The sequence below is a fragment of the Psammomys obesus genome, unplaced genomic scaffold (assembly GCF_907164565.1).
Source record: "Psammomys obesus unplaced genomic scaffold, mPsaObe1.curated_primary_1811, whole genome shotgun sequence".
Taxonomy (NCBI): Eukaryota; Metazoa; Chordata; class Mammalia; order Rodentia; family Muridae; genus Psammomys; species Psammomys obesus.
In genome coordinates this window covers 41,177,083-41,200,780 of record NW_026591086.1, presented here as the reverse complement: position 1 = coordinate 41,200,780, position 23,698 = coordinate 41,177,083, and the positions used below count along the sequence as shown (strand labels likewise).

The 23,698-nt window shown below is 39.7% G+C and overlaps 1 pseudogene; it reads right to left on the bottom strand.

Annotated features, from left to right (window-relative positions):
• Positions 1–501: 501 nt before the first annotated feature.
• Positions 502–23,385, bottom strand: LOC129678700 (60 kDa heat shock protein, mitochondrial-like; annotated as a pseudogene).
• Positions 23,386–23,698: the final 313 nt, after the last annotated feature.

The window sequence follows — 23,698 nt, the reverse complement described above, 5'->3', positions numbered from 1 at the left end:
CTTCTAGCGCTTTCTCACTCTTTCTCTCTTCATAAATGAATTTGTATTGATTAACCTTTTTTTGAACTTTAAACAAAATTTTATTACATAAAGGTTGTCACATAATTGGATACTTCTCTACTTTGTACACAATTATTCTCACCACAGAAAAAGGCTGCTTTGAACTTCTCATGTGGTGACACGGTGCTACAATGCTGAACAGAACAGTAGAAATGTCTCAGTGATTTAAACTGAAATCAGGACACTGGTTATGCCTCTTGGATCCAGTGTCAGGAATGTACAAATGTCTTTATTCAAAAATACAAAATAAATTATCTGTAGGTATGGACAATGATAACAGTAAACCATGATATATTGTCAATGGAAAGCAGTATCTGATGGTTACAGTGATCAGCCAGCCTTCTCTCAGTCATTTTCTTCAGGTGACTTCTCTGAGGTTATCTGTGAGGAACCTGCTTCCTGTCACAGTTTTTTGATAAGGGCAAAGCACTATTCTAGGAATTAGAACATGCCCCTTCCCATACCCCTTTCCATTCCACCCACTGTGCCCATTCCAGGGTCCTTCTCTTCTTTAGGGATTTCTGTCACTACAGCTTCAGCTATAGTTAGCAAGGAGGCCACCCCAGTATCCAGTAAAGCAGTCCTTACAACATTTTGTTGGATCAATGATTCCCTTCTCCACCATGTTCACAAAATCTTCAAGCACAACATCATAACCAACTTCTGAGGAACTCTGCAAAATCTTCTCAACTATCAAAGATCCTTCAGCACCCACATTCTTAGCGATAGTCATTGCAGGACTTTTGAGTGCTCTTTTAATAATTTCCATGCCTGTTTTCTGATCTTCATTAGCAGGCTTATCCAAGGCTAAAATGCACTGACGCAGAGCACAGCCCCCTCCTGGGACAAAGCCTTCTTCAACACTGTGCTTGTAGCACTGAGAGCATCCGTGACCCTGTCTTTCTTCTCATTCACTTCAACGTCACGTGCCCTCCAACCTTCAGCACAGCTGCTCCACCTGAAAGTTTAGCAAGTCACTCATTCAGCTTCTCCTTTTCAAATTCACTAGTTGGGATATCTAGTTACTCAGTGATTTCTTTAATACATTTTTCAATTTCAGCTTTGTCACCTTTTCCTTTCAAGAGCATTGTTACCTTTGGTGACAATGACCTCTTTCCTAAGTCATGAGCTTCAACACCTGCAAGATTTAGATTCAACCCCTCTTCTCCAAATACCGTACCACCAGTAACAATAGCTATATCTTTAAGATGGTTCTTTCTATTGACCCCACATCCTGGAGCTTTAACTGCTACAATGTGAACACCAACTTTTAGCCTGTTCAAAACCAGTGTGCTTAGAACTTCTCCATCAACATCTTCAGCAATTATAACCAAGGGCTGCCAATTGGCATTGGCCATTTCAAGAGCAGGTACAATGGACCAGACACTAGAAATCTTCTTTTCACTCAATAGAACATAGGCATCTTGGAATTCACATTTTTTTTACCTTTTGATATGTTAATAAAATATGGGGAAATATATTCTCTATCAAACCTCATGCCTTCAATAATTTCTAATTCATCATTCAGGGTTCTCCCATCCTTCACTGTGATGACACCCTTTCTTCCATCCTTTTTTCATTACATCAGAAATAATGTTTCCAATGTCTTTGTCTCCATTTGCAGAAATTGTAGCAACCTGAGCAAGTTCTTCAGGGGTTGTCACAGGTTTAGAATGCTTTTTAAGTTCAGCAATTACAGCATCAACAGCCAACATCACACCTCTCTGGATTTCACTGGATTAGGCCCTTTGCTGATCTTCTCAAAGCCCTCCTTGACAATAGAACGTGCCAGAACAATAGCAGTGGCAGTGCAGTCGCTGGCCTCTTCAATTGTGTTTATTGGCAACATCCTGAAAAAGTTTAGTTTCGATATTTTTTTTATTTATCTTTCTTTTAAATCAATCGACTTTGCAGCTGTGACCCCATCTTTTGTTCCTTTGGGACTTCCCCAATTCTATTCAATAATCACTGTTCTTCCCTTTGGCTCCATTTAACAGCCACAGTGTCAGATAAAAGGTCCACACCTTGAAGCATTAAGGTTTGAACATCTGGGGATCCAAGATGGTGGCAACCAACCTGAACCATATCTGAGAGGCAGAGGATCTGAAACTCTGAAATTGGTGAGTGGAGGGGCAGCTGAAGCCAGAAGATAGACACTGAGACTTCATGAACAAGAGGGGACATCACATGAGCCGAGACCATGTAGATTCAGGTCACCTGCCGATTTCTCTGGGGACGGAGAATGGTGAACATTCGAATCCCTTGCACTTCCCATTTTTGGGTCTCCCTCCTCCTCGGTAGAGCCAGCCCATGGTTCCAGAGACTCTTAGCACAGAAGCTACTGCCTGGGGACTGAGACAGCAGAGGGGGGACTCCTAGCTCCTCAGTCTCTGCTGCCAGCTGTACCAGCCATCTGGTCCCAGATCCTCGGTACCAACCTTCCTGTTCCAGGGTCCACAGTACAACTCTTCCAGGTCCTGGGTCTGGGAGTGGCCTTAATGACTCTTCAGGGCCTCCCAGCCAGTGACTGTATGGGCCACCCAATCCCTCAGTGGCGGACACCCAGCTGTACAGCACAAAAGTTCACCAGACCCACAAACCACGCATGTACACCAGGCCCACTGGGCCACCTAGGTGTGTGGACCAATGTTGTGGCTCCCCAGGACTTTCCAGCAGGCACCTGTACAGGTTTCCCAGTTCCACTGCTGCATCTGGACTCCCAAGTTTGGCGACTGCAGCACCACTGAGCTGACAGAGCTTGTACAACCGCATCTGTGCCAGCAGGCCCAACCTGAAAGTAGAGAAAAGGGGGAACCCCTGTACTTCCTGATTTGACCAGCTAGAGAGGGAGTGTGCCTTCAAGAGCCTGCAGAGCCCCAGATCCAGGGTCCATCTAAGATAGCAGCCAGACATCAGATCCCTTCTACCACACACCCACTGTGGGAAACAGAAGGATTCTTGGGACAGTGTTCTCAATATTGAAGCCTCTGTTTTGCTGGTCTACCTGTGAAGTTCAGGCAAATAATCCCTGGAGCTCAGTCAGAGCCAAATACAAGTAGCCTGTAGGCCACTGAGATATGCAGGGTTTCTGCACAAGCAAATTGCGCCCGTGACCACCACCAGCACCTGTAAACACCTTCAGCACCTGCAACCCTTTCGGTGCCTGCACGGCGGCCCTGCCTCACACCAGGCTTCTACTTTCTCTAGCACCCTGTCCCTCAAGGCACACTTCCACACACACGCACATGCTTGCCTACATTTGTCCTTCTGTGCCTTAGGGACAGCTGAAACACCAATGCACATGCTGAAACCACTGGACCTCTCTCATCTTTCTGAAGAATTCTCCAGACACCCGAGAAAGATGGTAGCAGTCTGAACTGCAGAATCCAAGAACAAACATTGAAGGTTACAGATAAGCAAATGGCCAGAGGTCAGCAAAGGAACACATCCAACAAAAATCAGGACATCATGGCTTCACCAGCAGTCCCCAAAATCAACGGATACTACAATTCATTAAAAGCACAGGGAAATGATTTTAAAGCTATGCTTATCCAGTTATTAGAGACACATAAAGAGTAAACAAACAAATCTCTCAAAGAAATAGCCACACAAATGGTGACAAATAAAGAGAAAATAAACAAAGCTCTCTCTTTGATCACCTCCTTCTGAGGGGGGAGCAGCCTTACCAGGCCACAGAAGAAGACAATGCAGCCATTCCTGATGTGATCTGATAGACTAAGATCAGAAGGAAGGAGAGGAGGACCTCCCCTATCAGTGGACTTGGGGAGGGGCATGCATGCAGAAAGGGGAGAAAGGGTGTGATCGGGAGGGGAGGAAGGAGGGGCTTATGGGGGGATACAAAATGAATAAAGTATAATTAATAATAATAAAAAATGCATTAATAAAAAAAGAAATAGCCACACAAATGGTGACAAATAAAGAGAAAATAAACAAAGCTCTCAAAGAAACATATAAATATATGTTTAATATATTTATAACCAAACATATAGAGGCAAATATAACCAAACAAATAGAGGCACAAGTAGAGGCACAATTAGTGGCATATAGAGAGGAAATGAACAACAAAAAAAGAGACCATCATCAAGAGACAGGAATCCTGAAGGAAATAGTGCAAGGCATGAAAACAGAATTAGAATCAATAAAGAAAACACAAAATGGAAAAACCCTGGAGCTGGAGAACTTAGAGAAAAGAGCAGGAACCACAAAGGTAAGCATCACCAATAGAATGCAAGAGATGGAAAAGAAAATCTCTGGTGCTGAAGATATACTTGCAGAAACTGATACTTCTCTCAAAGAAAAAGTAAAATCGGAAAAGTCCCAAAAAAAAAAAAAACACCCAAGAAATCAAGGATGCCATGAAAAGGTAAAATCTAAGAATAATAGGAATTGATGAAAAAGAAGATTCCAGGCTCGAAGGTCCAGAAAATATTTTCAAGAAAATCAAAGAAGAAAATTTTCCCAACTTAAAGAAAGAGATGTCCATAAACATACAAGAGGCCTACAGAACATCAAATAGACTAGACCAGAAAAGAAACTCCTCACGCCACATCATAGTCAAAACACTAAATCTACAGAACAAAGAAATGATATTAAAAGCAGCAAGGGAAAAAGGCCAAGTAACATTCAAAGGTACACCTATCAGAATCACACTATGATTCCGATCTCATCAGAAACTATGAAAGCCAGAACGGCCTGGGCAGATGTCATGCAGACTTTAAGGGACCACAGATGGCAGACTTTAAGGAACCACAGATGCCAACCCAGACTACTATACCCAGCAAAGCTTTCAATCAACATAGATGGAGAAAAAAAATATTCCATGACAAAACTAAATTTAAGCAATATTTACACAGCAACCCAATCCTACAGAAGATACTAGAAGGAAAACTCCAATCCAAAGAAAGCAACTACACTCAAGAAAACATAGGATACAGATAATTTCCCAACAAAAAATAAAAGAAAACAAGCAATGAATCACAGTAAGACCATCAAATCCACAATAAAAGGAACTAACGTTCATTGGTCACTATTATCTATCAACATCAATGGACTCAACTCTCCAATAAAAAGACACAGACTAACAGAATGGTTTTGGAAACAACATCCAAAATTCTATTGTATCCAAGAAACACACCTGTGCAACAAAGATAAACACTACCTCAGAGTAAAGGGCTGGAAAAATGTTTTTCAAGCAAATGGATCCAGAAAATAAGCTGGGATAGCTCTCCTAGTATCTAGTAAAACAGACTTTCAACCAAAATCAATCAAAAAAGGAAGGACACTACATTCTCATCAAAGGAAAAATCCACCAGGAGGACATAACAATTTTGAACATCTATGCCCCAAATACAAGACCACCAAAATTTATAAATGAAACATTATTAAAGCTGAAATCACACATCAATCCCAATACCTTAATAGTGGGAGAGTTCAACACTCCACTCTCACCAAGGGACAGATGATCCAGACAGAAGCTAAATAAGAAAATAAGGGCACTTACAGAGGCCCTAAATCAAATGGACCTAATAGATGTCTACAGAACTTTTCACCCAAATTCAAAAGAGTGTAACTTCTTTTCAGCACCTCATGGATCCTTCTCCAAAATAGACCATATAGTTGGTCACAAAGCCAGCCTCAGCAGATACAAGAAGACTGAAATAATCCCTTGTATCCTGTATGAGCACCCTGGTTTAAAGCTGGACCTCAACAACAACAGAAATAGTAAAAAGCCTACACATACATGGAAACTGAACAACTCATTACTCAATGACAGCTAGGTTAGGGAAGAAACAAAAATAAATTTAAAAGTTCCTAGAATTCAACGAAAATGAAGGCACAACATACCCATACTTATAGGACACAATGAAAGCAGTGCTAAGAGGAAAGTTCATAGCACTAAGTGCCTTCAAGAAGAAATTTGAAACATCACATACAAGCAACTTAATAGTTCTTCTGAAAGCACTAGAAAAAAAAAAAAAAGAAGCAGACACACCCAAGAGGAATAGATTGCTGGAAATATTCAAGCTCAGGACAGAAATCAATAAATTTGAAACAAATAAAACAATTCAAAGAATCAATGAAACCAAAAGCTGGTTCTTTGAGAAAATCAACAAGATAGATAAGCCCTTAGCCAAACTAACTATAAGGCAGCAAAATCAGCAAAATCAGAAACGAAAAGGGGAACATAACAACAGACACTGAGAAAATCCAAACAATCATTAGGTCTTACTACAAAAGCCTATATGCCACAAAATTTGAAAATCTAAATGAAATGGACAATTTTCTTGATAGATTCCATTTATCAAAACTAAATAAGATCAGGTAGAAAGATAGTCCTATATCCCCCAAGGAAATAGAAGCAGTCATCAAAAGTCTCCCTTCCAAAAAAAAAAAAGCCCAGGGCCAGATGATTTCAGCGTAAAATTCTACCAGACCTTCAAAGAAGTGCTAACTCCAATTCTCCTCAAATTATTCCACAAAATAGAAACAGAAGGAACATTACCAAACTCATTCTATGAAGCCACAGTCACCTTGATATCTAAACCACACAAAGACCCACCCAAAAAAGAACTTCAGACCTATCTCTCTTATGAACATTGATGCAAAAATACTCAATAAAATACTGTCAAACCAAATCCAAGAAGATATAAAAGATATCATCCACCATGACCAAGTAGGCCTCATCCCAGGCATGCAAAGGTGGTTCAATATAAAGAAATCGATCAATGCAATCCATCATATAAACAAACTGAAGGAGAAAAATCACATGATAATCTCCTTAGATGCCAAAAAATCACTTGACAAAATCCTACACCCATTCATGTTTAAAGTCTTGGAGAGATCAGGGATACAAGGCATATACCTAAACATAGTAAAGACAATATACAGCAAGCCTACAGCCAACATCAAACTAAACGGAGAGAAACTTAAATCAATCCACTGAAATCAGGGACAAGGCAAGGCTGCCCACTCTCCATATCTCTTCAACATAGTACTTGAAATCCTAGCTAGAACAATAAGACAACTAAAGGAGATCAAGGGGATACAAATCGGAAAGGAAGAAGTCAAAGTATCACTATTTGCAGATGATATGATAGTATACAGGAGCGACCCCAAAAATTCAACCAGAGAACTCCTTCAGCTGATAAATACCTTCAGCAAAGTGGCTGGACACAAAATCAACTCAAAAAAATCAGAAGCCCTCCTGTAAACCAAAGACAAAAGGGGCGAGAATGAAATTAGGGAAACAATACCCTTCACAATAGCCTATAATAACATAAAGTACCTTGGTGTGACTCTAACCAAGCAAGTGAAAGACCTATTTGAAAAAAACTTCACGTCTCTGAAGAAAGAAATTGAAGAAGATATCAGAAGATGGAAAGATCTCCCATGCTCATGGATTGGTAGGATTAATGTTGTGAAAATGGCCATCCTGCCAAAAGCAATCTACAGATTCAATGCAATTCCCATCAAAATGCCAACACAATTCTTTACAGACCTTGAAAGACAAATTCTCAATTTCATATGGAAAAGCAAAAAACCCAGAATTTCCAAACGATCCTGTACAACAACAGATTGTCTGAAGGTATCTCCATCCCTGATCTCAAGCTGTACTACAGAGCAATAGTAATAAAAACTGCATGGTATTGGCATAGAAACAGAGTTGTGTATCAGTGCAACTGAAAAGAAGAGCCAGAAATAAACCCACATACCTATGGATACTTGATTTTTGACAAAGAAGCCAAAACCATTCAATGAAAAAGGTAGCATCTTCAACAGATGGTGCTGGTCCAACTGGATGTCTACATGCAGAAAAATGAAAATAGATCCATATTTAGCACCATACACAAATCCAAAGACCTCAACATAAAACAAAACACACTAAATCAGTTAGTAAAAAAAAGTGGGAAATAGGGAAATAGCCTAGAACTCATTGGCACAGGAGACAACTTCCTGAACAGAACACCAACAGCACAGGCTCTAAGATCAACAATCAACAAATGGGACCTCATAAAACTGAAAAGCTTCTGTAAGCAAAGGACACTGTCAACAGAACAACAACAACAACAACAACAAAAAAAAGCTTACAAACTGACAAAAGATCTTCACCAACCCTATATCTGACAGAGAGCTAATATCCAGAATATATAAAGAACTAAAGAAGTTAAAAAGCAACAAATTAAATAATCCAATTAAAAAATAGGGTACAGAGCTAAACAGAGAATTCTCAACAGAGGAATATAGAATGGCAGAGAAACACTTAAAGAAATGCTCAATGTCCTCAGCCATCAGGGAGATACAAATCAAAACAACCCTGAGATTTCACCTTATACCCATCAGAATGGCTAAGATGAAAAACTCAAGTTACAACACATGCTGGAATGGTTGTGGAGAAAGGAGAACCTTCCTCTAATGCTGGTCTGAATGTAAACTTGCACAACCACTTTGAAAATCAATCTAGCAGCTTTATTTGTAGCAGCTTTATTTGTAATAGCCAGAACCTGGAAACAACCCACATGTCCCTCTATGGAGGAATGGATACAGAAATTGTGGTACATTTCCACAATGGAATACTACTCAGCAATCAAAAAGGAGGAAATAATGAAATTTGCAGGCAAATGGTGGGATCTAGAAAAGATCATCGTTAGTGAGGTATCCCAGAAGCAGAAAGACACACATTGTATATATTCACTTATAATTGGATAGTAGACCTTACTTAAAAGATAGGATAAACATACTAAAATCTGTACACCTAAAAAACTAAACAAGAAGGAGGACACTGGGTAAAATGATCAATCCTTACTTAGAAAAACAAATGGGATGGACATTGGAAGAAGGAGAAAACAAGAAACAGGACAGGAGACTACCACTGAGGGCATCTGAAAGACTTTATCTAGCAGTGTATCAAAGAAGATGCAGAGACTCATAACCAAACTTTGGGCAGAGTGCAGGAATCATATGAAAGAAGGGGGAGTTAGTAAGACCTGGAGAGGGCAGGAGCTCCACAAGGTCCAAATATATCTGGGCACTGGGGTCTTTTTTGAGATTGATTCTCCAACCCAGAACCATGCATGGATATAACCTAGAACCCCTGCTCAGATGTAGCCCATGGTAGCTCAGCATCCAAGTGGGTACCCTTGTAAAGTGGAACAGGTACTGTCTCTGGCATAAATTTAGTGGCTGAATCTTAAACCCCCTCCCCCCAAGGGAGGAGCAGCCTTGCTAGGCTACATAGGAGGACATTGCAGCCAGTCCTGATGAGATCTGATAAGCTAGGGTCAGATGGAAGGGGAGGAGGTCCTCCCCTATTAGTGGACTTAGAGAGGGGCATGGGAGGGAGGAGAAGAAGGAGGGAGGGTGAAATTGGGAGTGAATGAGGGAGGGGGCTACAGCTGGGATGCAAAGTAAATAAAATGTAATTAATGTAAAAAATACCAATTTAATTAAAAAAAAAAGATTTGAACATCCACACCAAATTTCACATCTTTGGCATAGGCCCAAGTTAGATGAGGTGCCCATGCCCAGGACACTGGTCTCATCTGGCGAAGGACTGTAGGTAGTGGAAGCTTCTCTGTGAGGTGGTGGTCGGAGAGCTCTTGGCAGCCCAGGCAGCGAGGCAGTCCATCTATGGCGAGTGAGAGAGTATTGTATAATGTATAATCTTTTTTATCTTTTTTAATTTTTTATTAATTACACTTTATTCATTTTGTATCCCCCCATAAGCCCCTCCCTCCTCCCCTCCCGATCCCACCCTCCCTCCTGTTTCTGCATGCATGCCCCTCCCCAAGTCCACTGATAGGGGAGGTTCTCCTCTCCTTTCTGATCTTAGTCTATCAGTTCTATAATGTATAATCTTAATGTATAATCTTCTGTCCAGTGAAAAATCCAAATTTTCCCTCAGTGAAATTTGCTGCCATTTTCTCTAATTGTATTTACTTAAATATTACACCTTTACTTCACTGACTTGAAAGCCTTTTCTTACAACCCAAGTTTCCTTGCATATTCTAGGTCACTTAATAACTTCTATTTTATCTTTATTGGCCCACTTGTCTATTTGACGTTTTGACCAAAACTTTATCTCATGTTTCTCTTAAACTAAGAAAAAAAAATGCTGAGTGATGCGGAGAAGATAACAGATTACAAGTTTCCGTATCTGTCTCCAGTTCTTCCTAAAGTTTAGTCTACTACCTGATCTCATTTTTCAGTTTACAGTTGCCATATGTATCATCACGGATCACATTGCAACATGGAAATTCTCTCAGAGGTTCAAGCTCTCTATCACATTTAGGGATCTTCTAGCTGGTGTAGGGTTTCTCCAGAGTAGACTGGAACATAACCTCAGCCTTCAGAGGAGCGAGACTGCAGGTCTGTAGCCCATGCTGACAGCGCAATAGAGTCACTGATGTGTTTACTGTCCTTCTATGTGTAATGAAAGTTTAGACCACTCAGGCCACTGGAGATATGGAACAAATCATGCAAATACTATCCACATAACATAACACAGCTAGCCCTGCCTCTCATATTCCTAGCTTTGTGGATGAATGGAGATACTAGGTAGAGGCCAGCCTACCGGGTGCCTGAATATGGACTCAGAATGATACAAAGCTGCTTTAGTCAGCTTAATGAATTCATGTGTGCACTTAGAAGCAGTTCTTAGCCTCATGGACTGCAGTCTGAAATCAGCCATACTGCAAAATTTCTGATCACATTTTTATGAACTAAAATCAATAGACAATGGAAGAGTTACATGACCCGAATGCTCACATTCCTGTATTTATTCTAGTTGTTGATTCTTACCTCTTTCTCATTTTCCTCCTCTTCCTGCCAGCTCCCCTCTCCTTTACAAATCTCTTTACCATTTTTACTAGTGTTTTTCGTTCTGTGTCTCCAAACTTTAATGTGGAATGTCTGCATGAACTTGAGTTTGGAACTGACTCATCTGACTCTGGTGGCCTTACCAGTGAGCAAGTTATTAGATACTATACAGCCACTTCTCCCAGAATATGTTCTTTGCCAAGATATCAGCAGTAAACATTTGGGTCCTGTGAGCCCCTTCTCTATCCATATTTGATGGTTGGGTGGGCTCAAATTGTGGGGTCCAAGAGCCAATCAGTAGGCACAGCTGTTATGAATTCATGATTCCCATGGCTGTTCCATGCTTACATGATGTTTTTCTCTTTAACTTTTTCTCTCTGCCTCTTCTTTTTTGATGTTCTCTGAGCCTTGAGGAAGTGGCTGATCTTTATTTTCAGCATCATGGGCAGCCATGACTCTTTGCATGGACCTCTGTTTACTGAAAGGATGGGCTTCTTTGTTTAAGGCAGACTAAACATTGTCAGATTTGTACATGAGAACCTGCCTTTGATTCCTATGACTTTCTTTCTACAGAAATGGACTCTGTCTGTGGACTAACTGACCAGCAACATCTGAGAACTTGTTAGAAAAGTGAATTCTTGGGTTCTTACCCAAAATTACAATATAAAGACATCCTAGCTTTTTTGCATTAATTTATTTATTTAATCACTTCATAGCCTGATTGCAGCCCACTCCCTACTCTCCTCCCAAGCCTCACCCTCACACTCCCTCCCCACTTCTTCCTCCCCTTCTTTTCAGAAAATGAGAACCCCTCCCCATGTTACCAACCCACCAACAATAAACAATAAATAAATGGAACCACCTGAAATTGAAAAGCTTGTGTAAAGCAAAGGACACTGTCAACAAAACAATATGACAGTCTACAGACTGGGAAAGGATTTTCACCAAACCTATATCTGACAGAGGGCTAATATCCAGAATATATAAAGAACTCAAGCAGTTAAAAACCAACAAATCAAGTCATCCAATTGAAAAATGGGGAACAGAGCTAAACAGAGAATTCTCAACAGAGGAATATTAAATGGCAGAGAAACACTTAAAGAAATGCTCAACATCCTTAGTCATCAAGAAAATGCAAATCAAAATGGCCCTGAGATTCCACCTTACACCCATCAGAATGGCTAAGATCAAAAACTCAAGTGACAATACATGCTGGAGAGGTTTGGAGAAAGGGGAACCTTCCTCTATTTCTGGTGGGAATATAAACTTGTACAACCAAGTTGTGCAACAAATTGGCACTTTCTTAGAAAATTAGGAATAGTGCTACCTCAAGATCCAGCTATACCACTCCTGGACATATACCCTAAAAATGCTCCACCATTTTACAAGGACATTTGTTCAACTTTGTTCATAGCAGCTTTATTCATAATAGCCAGAATCTGGAAACAACCTAGAGGTGCCTCAACAGAGGAATGTATACAGAAATTGTGGTACATTTACTCAATGGAATACTACTCAGCAATTAAAAACAAGGAAATCACAAAATTTGCAGGCAAATGGACGGGTCCAGAAAAGATCATCCTGAATGAGTCATCCCAGAAGTAGAAAGACACACATGGTGTATACTCATTTATAGGTGCATATTAGCCATATAATATAGGATGAACATACTAAATTCTATAGTCCTAAAGAAGCTAAACAACAAGGGGGACCCTAGGGAGGATGCTTAATCCTCATTCAGAAGGGCAAACAGATAGACATCAGAAGTGGAAGAAGATAGGAAACAGGACAAGAGCCTACCCTAGAGGGTCTTTGAAAGACTCTATCCTGCATGGTAATGAAGCAGATGCTGAGGTTCATAACCAAACTTTGGAAAATGTTCAGGGAATCCTATGGAAGTAGGGGCAGATAAAAAGACCTGGAGGAGACAGGAGCTCCACAAGGAGACCAACAGAGCCAAAAAAAAAAAATCTGGTCCTTAGGGGGCCTGCAAAGATTGATAAATCAACCAAGGACCATGGGTAGAGAGGACCTAGACCACCCTGCTCAGATGTAGCCCATGGCAGCTCAGTATCTATGTGAGTCCCTACTTAGTAAGTGACACAGGGGCTGTCCCTGGCAGGAACTTCCTGCCCTTTGAGCAGCTACCCTCCTTCCAGAGAAAGAGGATCCAGACAGCCCTGATGAGACCTGATAGGCTAGGATCGGATAATAGGGGGAGGACTCCCCTATCAGTGGATTAGGGCAGGTGCATAGGTGGGGAAAGGGCAGGGAGGGTGGGACTGTGATGAGATGAGGGAGGGGCTATAGCTGGGATATAAATTGAATAAAGTGTAATAAATAATAATAGTAAAATTTTAACACTTTAAAAATAAAAAGTAGAAATAAACTGGTAATATTTAAAAAATGGAATTTTTTCAGCATTTAAGAGATAATTATTACCTCAGGATGGACACACATCTATTGCTTAGATCCTGGATATATTTGTTACAATATAAGTATGTAGTGATTTTTTTTTTCTAGTGTCCCTCTGTAATACAATTAACTTTTACCTTCAAATAAATACAATAGTTATTGATGATGTTGACTACTTTTGAAGTCATATAATAAAAACATGTAATACTATACATAAAAACATGTAATACTATATATACCATTTATCTGCTTAATCATATAACTTTTTCACTTGTCTTAATATTTGTTTTATTATCATGAAACTAAGTAAGAATCAGGAAGCTTCAGATCTGACCTATGTTGTCCCTGTGTGGTTCTATTTGATTTGGCTTTGATAGCCATTTATATACATATGGCATTTCTGTTCTATGAATTAATATTATTATCCTTTTGTGGACATACAGATGACTGTGGGATACAGTAGATTTACATAAGATAAGTGTCATGTTACAGAATAAGATAACCTTAATTTTGAAAGACTGAAAATACCTGTAAGGACTTTAAATCTGTGTCCTATGAAAAACAGCTATGCTATTGTAGTGTATTCTAGAAATTTAAGATATATCTTTAGAAGTAAAGGGATTTGTAGTAAACTTTAAAAGACTCATAAGTAATGATGAGGGCAGCTCATAGGGTAAAGATGGTAAGGTGGAGAGGGTCAACCAAAAGTAAGAAAAAACACACGAAAAAAATGATACAGAAGTTCAACAATTGAAAACTAATTCGAAATACATGATTTAAAAAAAAAAAAGCCTGAACATAGGTACTCTTAATAAGTGCAGTGTTGGTCTCAGAAGTCATAGGTTTTAAACCAAAGTCCCAATGTCAGATGTAGGGTAGTTCCCACTAAGTTGTTAGCCAAGGATCTCCCATAAGCTCCCTAAATCATACACAATATTTCCACTCTTCTTGGTTGCTCACTACAACTAGATGGTTAGATCTCATTGGTAAAGATAACGTGCTTTAGATACAGAATACAGAGAAACAAAGCTGGCATGCATAGTGATGGAAGGTGTTAACAGAGGTTGCTGTGGGAGAGAAATCATCAATGATGTCACCCTGCAAACCATGAGTGTTGCAATGCCAACCTGCTTGGGGCACTAGTAAAATACTGGCATAACTTTTCTGGGAGTAACCAGCCACTTGGATTTGAGGCCACTCCATTGAAAGGAATACTTGCCTAAGATTGTATTAGGCAACCTGATCAAAAGCTTATGGCTGGAAAGATCACAGATCTAGGGGAGAATCTACTACTGACACTTTGGTAAACTATGCATGTAGTTAAACTGCCTTCTAAACTTTTATGTTTCTGCCCACAGATTAGTACAGTTCTCATCCTTGGCCAAGGAATCCTCTTTTAGAAGTAGGCGATAGTTAAGACAGAAGTCCAGAACTGGTCAAAGTTCTGGAAATAAATGAACATTGAGAGCTTTGCCCAAACAGAGTGTCTATCTCACTTCCTCTGAGTCCCGGGGAGCATTGTGAGAAATGAAGTGGAAAGACTGTAAGAGTTGTAGCATGGGAAATCATGCCGCGAAACATCTTCTGAGTGTGATCTGAGTGAATGTAGTCATTGCAAGCACAATCCTTACAGCAGCTGTGACCATATGCATGGACCTGCACAAGAAAAAATAAATGATGTGAAAGAAGAAGAGTGTTGGTATAATGTTCTTGTTCATTCAAATGCTGAACCCCCCCTCTGGTTTCAATTCGTTTATTGGATTGTGATACTTATTCTAAGCATCCTGTCCCAACTTTGTGTAAACAGGCCAAAATAAAGCAACTAGCTACAATGTTGAGCAATGGGAGGAACCAGAGGACAGGAAAGAGCGGAGGAGTCAGAGGGCAGGAAATGAGTGGGAGGAGAAATGGTAAGGAGAGAGAGGAGAACAGAGGCGGGAGAGAGATCTTAGAAGACGTGGAGAGATGGACTAGACCTAATAGATCACTAAAAGCAAGTATAATGTGGGAAATGTAAATGTTAGGAAACTATGAGGGCTTGGAGGTTTAGGATGGAGTAACTATTGCCCAGCATTGTGTTCTAAGTTAATTAAATAAATTATAGTCTCTGTGTGGTGATTTGGTTATACAGCTATTTAGGACTAACAGCAGCTTTACTAGAAGATATATCAATAGTAAATATTAATAGTCACCTACAACAGAAGAGGGGCAGTTTGGGCAGAAGAAAAGGCTCCCCAGAGTGTGAGGGAGAATAAGAGGAGACTGTAGTTACCATACAAGGTACACAAATATGAAATTGCCAGAAATAAAAAATATTATAAATAAAGCTTTTTGTCTAAGCAAAATATACAGCAATACTGCTGAAGACTGTTTTTCATAACAACAACAACAATAATAAATCAAATGAAAGGCATATTTGGGACATATTTTGGAAGCTCTAAGTCAGATACTTAGGGAATGTCAGCCCCACTTCAGGTCCTTCACGTCCCAGTAGAATTATGCCACCTCATATTTATATTAATGCGTTGATAATCTCCCATTAATTACAGCTGTCATTCACTTTGTGCAGTTATTCTATCCTTGCAGCTTGTGTCTAAGTTAAATATTACCATCTGTACATTCCTGTCATAGGAACCGAGATCTGGAAAGGACACAATACACAAAGTTGTCTTTCCTAGTATGCAACCATGCTAAGACCAAGGAGCAGATACTATAGTTAAAAGATGCCAGCCTCAGAATCTGAAAACCAACTTTCCTCTTTAATAATTGCCCTAGTTCTCAATTCTCAGGTAAGAATTCACTCAACCGGCATGTTTGTGTTAAATGATATTGTGAAAAGAAACTGAGTGTTGCGTATGTCCTTTATCAACATGCTTTTTATAACTTCTTTGTGCGATTCCAGGTGCCTGCCATTACTTACTTACATACAGCAAAATTCACTTCCCCCTTGGGACCAGATTTCTCTAATAATCACAGCTAATTCTGTGCAGGCCTCTGTTTCCTTTACTCAAGAAAGCCGTTTCCTGTTTTGCCAAAGGAGTTGTATTAGTCAGCTTTTCCAAAAGAGGAAAGCTTTACTCTGACTCATGGTTTCTGAGGCATTAGACCGACTCTGTGGTCATGCTGCATCTATGCCCTTGTCTAAGAATTGCATCATCATAACTGTGGAGTAGGGGGGAGGAAATTATTCATGGTGGCCAGGAACAAAATCCTCTTCTCAAAGTCACACCTCCAGTGAATCACTGACTCCATTTAGGGTGCCACTTCCTGAAGTTTCTGTCATCCCATAGCTAACCATTAAGCTAGAAATCTGTTAAGCAGACTGGTCTGCTCATGGAGGTTAGAGCTTTCATGGTCCAACTCTCCCCGAAGGCCCCACCTCTGAACACTGCTGTGAATGGGTAACAGCATCCCGAAAGGGAGCTTTCTGAGAATACGTGAGGCCCAAACCATAACAGATTAACTGACTATGGCACTTTGAGCCACCCCCATTAGATACCTATGAACTAATATCCTTTGTACGTAATTCATTCATTTATCAGAGTGCTAAATAATACCTGTTGGATGCTTTTCAGCCTTCCTTTCCTGCTTGTCAGGTCACATCTTTATGTGTGAACTTTAAGAGCAGTTTCTGGATTCATCCATTTAATTCTAATGACATCCTACTAGGAACGTTCTTGTCTTCATTTAAATGAACGGCATCACTAGTGACTGAGTCCTGAGAGCAGATGTGTTGTTTTCAACCCCACTATGTACCTGATTATCAGCTACTAAGTTGCCTCTATGCAACTTCACCTGTGAGTCACCTCTAGCCTCCTTTTCATCCCTTACATCTCCACTCTATTCCAAGCCCTTTATGTACACAACTGAAGTGTTGTAAAAAAAAATAATAATCTAGTTTGTCACTCTATATTTAATCCTGGTATCTACCTAATCACACTTATTTTGAAATTAAGCTCCTAAAATAGTGTACTAAACAATTCATCCCTAAACTGAAGACCTGTACTTAGATCCTCCCGTGTTTTAGCTAAACACTAAACACTCATGCTCATTTTTGAAATTTTATTTCCACGTTCCCATATAAAATGATCTAATATAATTCCCAAGACATGCCTTATAGTTGTGTAACTCTGGAGTTTTATTCTCACCATTTATCTCTTAGAATTACTCTTCTGCTTCTGTCAGACTTTCTAATACTAAGCTATTATTCAAAACCCCGCATGGATTTCATGATTTTCTGTGATCTTAACTAAAGTACTGAACCATTATTGAGATCCCACGTTGGAAAAATATGGCCAGTAGGAAGCTAGTTATCATCTGATGTAACTAAGTGTTATCAAGTCCTGTGAGTGTGCCTTCTGTGGTCCAGAAAAAAGCTATGAATATAGAAACACGTCTTATAAGCCAAATTTTATTCTAGTAAAATAAAGATAAATGTCTTTTCATTCTTGCTTGTGTTTCTCATTCTCATCACTTCTTCGTTTCTTCAACTAAACACTAAAAGTGGCAAAGAGTATGAGCTTCACTAATCTTTAACTCCCCTGGTACCCAACATGGAATGAAATCAAGAAAACATGCTAATTATATTGCAAATGACAACATATGTATCTAAAGGAGTAGCAAATAGGTTTATAATATGCACTAACGACTTAGTTTAAAATAAAACACAACTCCCTTATAACAGACAAAAAGTGAAAATGTATTTCTGTATTATGAAGCCTAATTTGTGACAGATTTTATCGAGTGGTTAGTACCATCTAGTTTAGTTCATGATCATGTAATGTAGGCCTCAACTGCAGTGTAGCCTAAGTGAGTAACAGAGTACTCACTGTGACTCCCTTGTCAATTTGAGAAAAGACCAATAATTTTATGTCACTTTGCTCTCTTCTCTACCTGGAGCCATAACGGAACTCCTGTTAATTCTAACCAAAGCAGCTGATAATGCCATTGATGGCAAATCTGATGGACTGGCCCTTTCAAGGGTCAGAGCAGAATCAAAGGCTTGGAGAGAACATTTCCAGTAGTTACATCAAGATTATTTTTAAAATAACTTTTCAGCCACTGTGTTTGGCTGCCAAGTTGCCACGACTTCACTGGTGCTCTGAATGACTGTTTTCCTCACATCTCTCAAGTGGGAAATCACCAGAGATCTAACCAGTGATTTAGTGTTCATCCGTGCTGGAGAGAGGCTTCAATGGTTCATTAATGTAGTCTGATTCCCTCTCCTGCTGCCTTTGATTCTGGCTTTAATATAAGCTTCCTATCTGCGTGACTGTCATGGGCATAACCCGAGCACAGAGCTGACAGCTAAGAAACCAGGAAGTTATTTTTCAATCACGGATAGGGAACCTCATTAGTTATACCAAAAATTACAATAATAGAAGTGCATCCCCTTCATTTCACCCAAGCGACGGTTTTGAGGATATTGTTTATAAGCGGTTGTCAGCATGTAGGAATCCCTCATGTTAAACATGAAATTAAAGGTGAATTTGTTGTTGTGATCCCTTTTGGGCACTTACAATAAAATACTTGTTTAGAAATCTACATTAAAATTCTTGCTCCATGTAAGCCAACCTTTATTTTGTCTGAGCTATAGAGAGCTACATTGCTCTTTTGTGTTGATCCTGACTAACTCTGAAGGCAAAAATTTTTGTGACAAAATGAAATACAATAATGAAATCAAGAACACTGCAATTTTACATAACAGTGACAATGTGTCAGGGAGACCTCTTTAGTAGTCTTCAAAATGAAGTGCTGACTTACCTATGGGGTAGACTAAGGAATGAAAAGCATCAGTATCCAAAAGGGTGCTTTAAAAACCCACTTAAGTCTACTCAATGCTCTTGGAGAGGTGTTTTTTTTGTTTTGTTTTTGTTTGTTTTGTTGCTTTTTTTTATTTGTCTGTTTTTTCTTCTTTTTTTTAATGAACAAAATGGTCTCTTTTTTTTAATAGCTATGCAAGATGGGATGCAGGGACATTGGAGATGAGTGAGAGGGATTGGTAGCTAAAATAAAAAGGCTGACATGAGGTTGAAAGGGAATATGGGTTCATTGCTGGAGCAACTCTGGACCTTGCCCCTGTAGAGAAAGGCAGAAGAGGATTTTTCTTTTTAAATCAGGGATTTCCACAATAAATGTTTCCAAAGCAATTTATGGGCTGAGCAGAAATTCTAAATTGCAAATACATTGGATGGTAAGTTAGGAAGCTCCTAGCTGTGCAATGCTGATGGCCAGTGTGGATATTCAAGTTTACCCAAAAGTTCTGAGGTTTAACTGTGAGGGCAGTTCACCCCACTAGAATGTCACAGGCCAAAGAGCTCTCTCAGACCAAGGTCTGCCCACACTGAGCTGCTGTCTGGCTCAACATTTTATGGCATCTTCATGAGACCCCTGAGTTTTAAAGTGATTGGTGCCAAGGCAAATGAGCAGTGAGAGAAATGGTATAAAGTATAGTTAATAGCCTTTGACCGATGTGTCGTATAAAGTTTTAAAGAAAGCTAGAAGAAGGATTTATGGGACTTATTCATCTCTCTTTGACACTGTTCTCTAAGTTTATAATAACTTAAAGGGAAAGAGCAGGAATAGCTTTTTGCCTGTTGGGTCATCACTATGAGGGACGCATAAGATCCAAAATGATGTTATGACTCAGTAGCACAGGTTCTGTCACCACAGACAAAAACAGTAATAGCAACAACTGATACAACTGTAAAAGTAACAGACAACATATCCATTCATTCCAGCCCCATCCTTGAGTTTGTATACAGTCTATCCATCATTTTGTGCTTCTCTGGAAAAGATGAGTTCTGTGTACTAATCACTAGTAACCACTGCCTCAGTCAGTGCATATGGCCTTATCATTCTTAATGCATACGTAGGTTATTTACTCACAAAATACAAGAAGAGTATATAAACGTGGCCTTCAATGCATCCATTAAATATAGGCACAACAGTTATAATGTTCAAATTCAAGTAAGAAAATAAAAACATATTGTTCAATAAGAAAACTTCAAGTGAAAGATTAAAGTTGTCCTGAATAACGCCAACTTTCTATTAAGCTTTACAGTGATGAGCTATGCGATCTGGGTAAATCCACTAACTGTTTTTGGCTTGGGTTTCTTTGCTAAAGAGTGGAATTGGTATTACCGGCTGGGTTTTTTCCGAGTTGAAATAAAGTGATTAAGGCATGTTTCTGATAGTAAGCATTCAGTAGCTGAGTGGCCATAGGGCACCCACTTGATCATACAAAGACTATCACTCAAGCAGAGATCTATATGTTTTCTAAACAGCTTAAGAATGTTGAAAAGTTGAACTACTGTGTGAAAAAAAAAATCAGATAAATGTTCAATGAACAAATGAGACAATAAGATGTACATTAATCTGGAATGCTGAGTTTTCTTATTCTTTTTTCATAGTGTTTGTTTCAACCATGAAGTACTCCATAATACACAATAAGAATGGCACGAAGACTATGTAAACTCATTACTTGGACCAGAACCAGGCCAGTTCGCAACAACAGGGAATGCAGAGTTGGTAAATAACATTATTTTTCAAAATGAGGGATGCTGTTGCTATTCCTTGCGGGGCATCATAAAGAAGGTGTCTGATTTTATACGGGTGGACAACCAGAACTTTGGAGACCATCATTTCCCAAACTCGGATCTTTAGCGGCATCTCTAGCCTCCAGTGACAGCATCACAACATGTAACAGGCTGTCAGGCACCATAATGTCACTCCGTGAAGTGTCACCTCTACGGTCTGTAACAACAGCGAGGCCGGGAGCAGTCCAGAGCACCCGTGGGCAGCTCGGGAGTCACACTAGAGAAGACCTGGAGGAGCCAGTTCTTAGAGGGCTATCTGCCCATCGCCATCTGGATTGTGTACCTGGGGTTCAAGGGCTCAGGGCACGACTCCCTAGTCAGCTTAATCAATTCTGCCATCTAGTGGACACTTTTCACTCCCGCTATTCGTCCTTTCAGGTTTTCTCTTACATATAATTGAGGGGCAGGTATTGATGCTCAAACCCTGGAGTGCTGATTGGTAGTGGGTGGGGAAAAGAAGAAGGGAGATTGTAACCCTCTCATAAGAAAAGTAATTATTGGATATAAATTTAAAAAAATGTTGGAAAGGAGCAGTTCCTGGGGCCTTACCTCCAGAACCTCAAGCAGTGGGAGCCGTGCAGGGCTGCGCGGCTTCAGATCAGCAGAGACAGCAGCAGGCGCAGGACCACCTGTTAAGTGAAAATCCAAAAATCTTCAAAGACCTTCCAGAGCCAAAATCCTGTGATGAAAATCCCCCTGGGTTTCAATCATCTTTGAAGGCAGCCCCTTGCTAGCTCTGCCCCTCCCTTTTCTGAGAGCTGAGTGCACCCCCCAGGCTCTAAGCTGATTTTTTTTTTTTTTTTTAAGAAAAAGAAAGGTTGTTTGTGCTCCTGCAGACATACAGGGAGGACCTACGACTTCTAAGGTAACTTCACTCTTTTTGAAAACTCTGATAGTAATAAATCACCGTAGTGTTTACCCATAACATCAAGATAATGTATTAAAGTAGGAAATATATAAACTTAGAATTCAGATTGCTACTTTTTTTTTTTCTGAGAAACGATACATAGGGTTTGGAAGTGGAATACTGAGTGAAGAAATTGATTATTTCCGTTTTTTTTTTTTTTTTTTTGTGTGTGTGTGTGTGTGTGTGTTGTGTGTGTGTGTGTGTGTGTGTTTCTTTCCATGATTACCGAAATATGTCTAGAGTACTGATCAGGAAGAAGAAAAAGGAGAGCGAGAGGGATGGAAGACTTAGTTGGCAATAAAGATAAAACTTATTACAAACAAAACATTAGAATTGTCTACAACATTCTAGGTAAACTCAGAATTCTCTAGAATAACTACACAATTGCTTTGCTTTTCGACTGAGAACAACTTGAAAGTTTCCCCAGGAATCAGTATATAAAACACAGAAAAATAAGGACATTCTTCACACATAGCTTTCTATAAGCTAAGTTATGTCTTAACATTTAAGGAGCTGGAGGAAGAAAGTATCAGGTAGAAAATAATCACTTGTATTCTCACCCTGCTGACCTGCCCATGCTCACATCTTTACATCGTTGTAACCTTTCGATTGTCTCATTATGGAGTCAGTTTGGGTTTTGTACTTTATTTCCTTGTTTATCATTCCCTAGAATAGCTTGCAATTTTATTGTGAGTATAGCCTTTACTACTTTTTAATTTGTTCAAAACATACTGTTTCAAAGTATGTGTACATTGAGCAATGACTAAATAAGTTCATTTACATATGCCTTGTCTCGCATCCTTATCATTTGCTTTTGGTGAGAATATCTGTAATCTCAACTTTCAAGCATGAAATTCTTAGCTATTAGTTACAGTTTCCAACTAGGCCTTCTGAACTCTTCCTTGCCTATCAAACATTTGAGGTCTTTTGTTGTTGTGGTTGTTTTTATTTACCTCTTCCCAGTCCCATGCCAACCTCTTGTAAGCTGTCTGGGACCATATTTTATTTATTACACTTACCCTCTAGGAGAGGTCTTTTGCATGCTACATGCTATATGATTGAAGAGTTCCTATATTTGTCTTCACAGAACCCTCTAGAGATTTTACTGGCTTGGATTCGAATATTCATTCATTCATTTCTATTTGCGAATCATACACAATACAGCAGCATAAATTTAGATTTGAAGTCTTGATTTCTCCTGAAAGGGTTATTGATTCTTCTAGAGATAAGGTCTCTTACCTTTTCCCAGGGCTTTTCTTTAAGAGAGAAGCAGACCCTCTCGATTCCCAACTGTACTGTACGGCAGACTATGTATGAGGTTCTCTCTCCCTTTCTTCCGGAGCCTGTGTTTGGTTGTCAATCTCTCTGCAATCAAAGCTCCAGTTTGTATGCCCATATGCTCTGCCTGTGGTCACAGCCCTTAACTCTGTACCTAGGAATTTTCCCATTTCTGATTTGTCTTTCTGGTTTTTCCTAGAATAATACTGTTACATTTTACACAGAATAATGCTGTTATATTTTGTCTCCTGTGTTTCAGTAGGAAAGCTTCTCACAGTGTTCAGGCGCCATGTTGCTGGAATTTGACTAGGTCCTGTCAAATGGTTGACCTACACTTCCTTTCTTTCTTTGACCAAATGATGCTACAAATCAGAGAAGAAGAAGAAGAAAGCCCTGCGTTGTCATTGAAACACTTCAAAGCATTTTGGTTAGCCCCCGAGCCCTGCTCCGTCTCCCCTTGTACTTAAGGAGGAGCTCACTGCCATCTGTTTCCAACATGTCTGATGTTGCGGGGCTGTGGCCACCGCTGTTGGGTATCTCCCAAGAACCATTATTCTATGACAGCACCAAAATATATGAATCACAAACTTAGTGTTCTGATGAA